The sequence below is a fragment of the Tupaia chinensis genome, unplaced genomic scaffold (genome assembly GCF_000334495.1).
Source record: "Tupaia chinensis unplaced genomic scaffold, TupChi_1.0 Scaffold000159_1, whole genome shotgun sequence".
Taxonomy (NCBI): domain Eukaryota; kingdom Metazoa; phylum Chordata; class Mammalia; order Scandentia; family Tupaiidae; genus Tupaia; species Tupaia belangeri.
Genome location: NW_006159630.1, coordinates 4,646,650 through 4,650,384, shown reverse-complemented (window position 1 = coordinate 4,650,384; position 3,735 = coordinate 4,646,650). Strand labels below are relative to the sequence as shown.

The following is a 3,735-nucleotide window of genomic DNA, read 5'->3' as shown; positions in this document are numbered from 1 at the left end:
GTTAAAAAAAAAATAATCTGTGGGCTATAAAAAAAAAAAAAAAAAAAAAAGGTGAAAATGAGCACAGCAGGTACACAGCAGGTACTGTGGCCACTGCTGAGCCTGCACGCAGCGCTCAGGCCGAGAACCACCTGGAGACGTTGGAGACGAAGTCGGTGAACAGGCCAAAACGCCTCTGAAAAAGGAAGCAAGAACTTCAGCTACTGGGAAAGTTACTGCTAACGAACTTCCCAAACCCCTGAAAAAGGGCAATGGGGCGGCTGCCTCCTGACCACCAACCCTTCCACTTCTCAGTCACCAGGACCTGGAGCTGGAAGCCGAGCCCCAGCCGGAGCCGGAGCCGGAGCCGGAGCCAGAGCCAGAGCCAGAGCCGGAGCCAGAGACGAGCCGGAGCCGGAACCTGAGCCTGTGGCAGAAAATTCTTCGCCTGAGCCTATTTTGGTTGATCCTTCTTCTCCCAGCCCAGTGGAAACATCTGGATGTGCTCCTGCAGAGGACTATCTGTGCCAGGCTTTCTCTGGTGTAATTCTCGCAGTGAGGGATGTGGGCGCAGGAGATGGGGCTGATCCAAAGCCTTGCGGTGAGTACGTAAAACCTATCTGTGCTTGTTTGTGACAGCTCGAGGAAGAGCCAGCAGTCAGACCAAAATACCTCTTGGGTCGGGAAGTCACTGGAAACACGAAGCCATCCTAACTGACTGGCCAGTACAGGTCCAGATGACATTCAGGTTGCTGCAGGAGACTGTGTACCTGACTGTTTCTCTTCTTGATCAATTCATGCAGAATAATCGTGTGCCCAAGAAGATGCTGCAGGTGGTTGGTGTCACTGCCATGTTTACTGCTAGCAAATATGAGGAGATGTACCCCCAGAAACTGGTGACTTTGCTTTTGTGACTAACAATACTTACGATAAGCATCAAATCAGACAGGTGGAAATGAAGATTCTAAGAGCTTTGAACTTCGTCCTCTACCCCTGCACTTTCTTCGGCGGGCATCTAAGGTTGGAGAGGTCGATGCTGAACGACTACTCTGGCCAAGCACCTGATGGAATTAACCATGCTCGACTATGATATGGTGCGCTTTCCTCCTCAAACTGCAGCAGGAGCTTTTTGCTTAGCCCTGAAAACTCTTGATAATGGTGAAGGGACACCAGCTCTCCAGCATCACCTGTCTCCCACTGAAGAATCACTTCTTCCTGTTCCGCAGCACCTGGCCGAGAATGTAGCCATGGTGCATGGCGGGCTTACGAAGCACAGGACCATCGAGAGGAAGTACAACACAGCGAAGCACGCTGAGCTCAGACTCTAGCACCGATGACTTCTGCACTCGTTCAAGATTTAGCCAGCGCCGTGGCAAAGGGGTAACTTGTACACGTGAGGCAGAGTATTATAGCTTTCATCTGTGCATAGTGCGTTACGTTTACTTTTAATAGTTTGCGGCCCTTTAAAAAAATTTTTTTGCATCAAAACAAACTGTACCCCCCTTCCATTCTCCACAAACTTTTTGAACTTGCTTTGCCTGTTTGATAGAAACGCTGTTTTCTTCAGTCCGTGTCTGTGGCTTGGCCACTTCCTAATCATCATGATGATGATATTTTAAAGAGATTTTTGGTATAAGGCCTGTGTGCTCTTGCCAGAGAGACAGAGACTGAGAAATAGAAAATGAGACTTCACCCCCCAGTGGGGATAGCCACGCCGCAGTCCCTTCTTCTCCAGTCTCCTCTTGGGAGACTGCGTGCCCTCTTGGGCAGGTACGCACATGCGCCCGGCCTGAGTTTTAAGTTGCTGGGTCCAGGACTCGAACCACAGTCGACTATGTGAGATTCCAGTAATGAAGCCATTACACTGTCTGCTGGTCTCGACGTTAGGGTACTTTGAGAAGGAGGGAGAGGTTGCACGCTCACCAACTTAGTACTGTATATTATTAATTGTTGCATTTTATTAGATATTGTTAGTCTCTTACTGTGCCTAATTTATAAACTAAACTCAATTGATAATTCCATTGATCAGACGTGAGTAGGAAAAACAGCAGGCAGAGTTCCGTCCTACCTGGGTGGCCGGCAATCGCTAGGGTCGGGTGGGGAGTACCGTACCCTGCTCCAGCCCACTGAACAGTACACGGTACATAGCAGGCCCTCAGTAAACCAGTAGGACTGAAGAGGCCACAGAAGCGCCCCATGGCCCCCCAACTCGCAGCCACCTCTGCCCTTGCTCATCTTAAAAACTTCGTTGACACTCAGTCCACGACAATGTGAAAATGGAGGTACACACAGGTAGGGAGGCTGCCCTCTTCTGACCTTCACTTACAGAAAACAGGTGTGCTCCTAGGCTGCTGTCTGAAGCTACAGGGCTGGGACCCCCGAGCCCGAGCCCGAGCCGTGGGTTCGGGAGCTGGCCTGAGCAGAAGCCCTGGCTGACGGAGATAACGTTTGATAAACAGGGCAGGCCCTTCCCCTCCGCCCCCTCACACCCGCCATTCTTTACGGCTTTGCTCAGGTAGCTCAGTCCTGGCCGTAAATTTTCTGATCTCCAGTGCTTTTCCAATTATGGATAACAACAGAAAAGCAGTCATTGGTTTCTGAAAGGTCATCAGGATATAGAGGCCGTTTGGGAAAGGAATGACTTATGCGGTTGGCTTGTGTAAATCTGGAGAAGTTTTATGCACAAGTCGGACAAGAAATGTAAGTGAGATTCATAAAATATATAAAGATTTATGGCATCTCGGCTGATGAAAATTGCCTTTTCTTTTGCTGTTTGTGTGGGAATTATTTGTTCTTTCTGAGTGTTTTACATATGGCTGGTGAGTCCGTGAGGCCTGAGGAAGCCCTGCAAGAGGCTGGTGATCCCAACATGGTGGCGAGAGCCGGGCAGGGCGTCCTCGGGCACAGGCTGGCGGGGCTCCTTCTGAATGTCAAAGGTGTTAAGGCCCTCTGGCGACTGGCGCACTTTGAGCACCGTCCTCTGAGAGCCGCAGATCGGGACATGCGGCCTGGCTCAGCTTCTCAAAGGGGCCGAAAGACCACTGGGATGGACCACGCAGGCTCCGGTCTCCCCTCCAGCAAGTTGGGTTATTTCAGTGTGTGGCTGGGCCTGGGACCTGCAAGTGTAATGAGCTCCCCAAGTGCTCCGTCTACACAAGGAGGCTTGTGAAGCACCTGTCTACATGAGTCTTCCCTTTGTGGTTGAGGGAGTTCAGGCCCAGAGAAGTAAGGGGGCTGGTTAGAGGTGGGCTGGCTCCTGTGCTTCCCTGGCACTTAGAGCACTGCTGGAGAGCGATGTGCTGGAAGCCGTGGCATCCACGTAACAGCCGTGGGTGAGCGGCATTCTCACAGCAGCTGCTGGCGTGCAGCAGTCGGAGAATGCCATTTCTCCTGGAAGTCCTTCAGTGGCCCAGCCTGAGGGCCTCCCCTACATATCCGCGTTCCCTTGCTCCTGTGCCGTTCCTCTGTGGGCCCGCCATGGTCTCCCAGCCAGCGCTGCTCCTCCGTGGATCAGCCATGGTCCTCCTAGCCTGTGCCACTCCTCCGTGGGCCCACCATGGTCTCCCGGCCGGTGCTGCTCCTCCGGGGCCCCGCCATGGTCCTCCCAGCCAGCGCTGCTCCTCCGTGGATCAGCCATGGTCCTCTCAGCCCGCGCTGCTCCTCCGTGGGCCTGCCATGGTCTCCCAGCCAGCGCTGCTCCTCCGTGGGTCAGCCATAGTCCTCCTAGTCCGCGCTGCTCCTCCGTGGGCCCGCCAT

At 53.0% G+C, this 3,735-nt stretch overlaps 1 pseudogene; it reads left to right on the top strand.

Annotated features, from left to right (window-relative positions):
• Nucleotides 1-1,363, top strand: part of LOC102468979 (G2/mitotic-specific cyclin-B1-like) — a 1,923-nt pseudogene extending 560 nt beyond the window's left edge.
• The last annotated feature ends 2,372 nt before the right edge of the window (nt 1,364-3,735 follow it).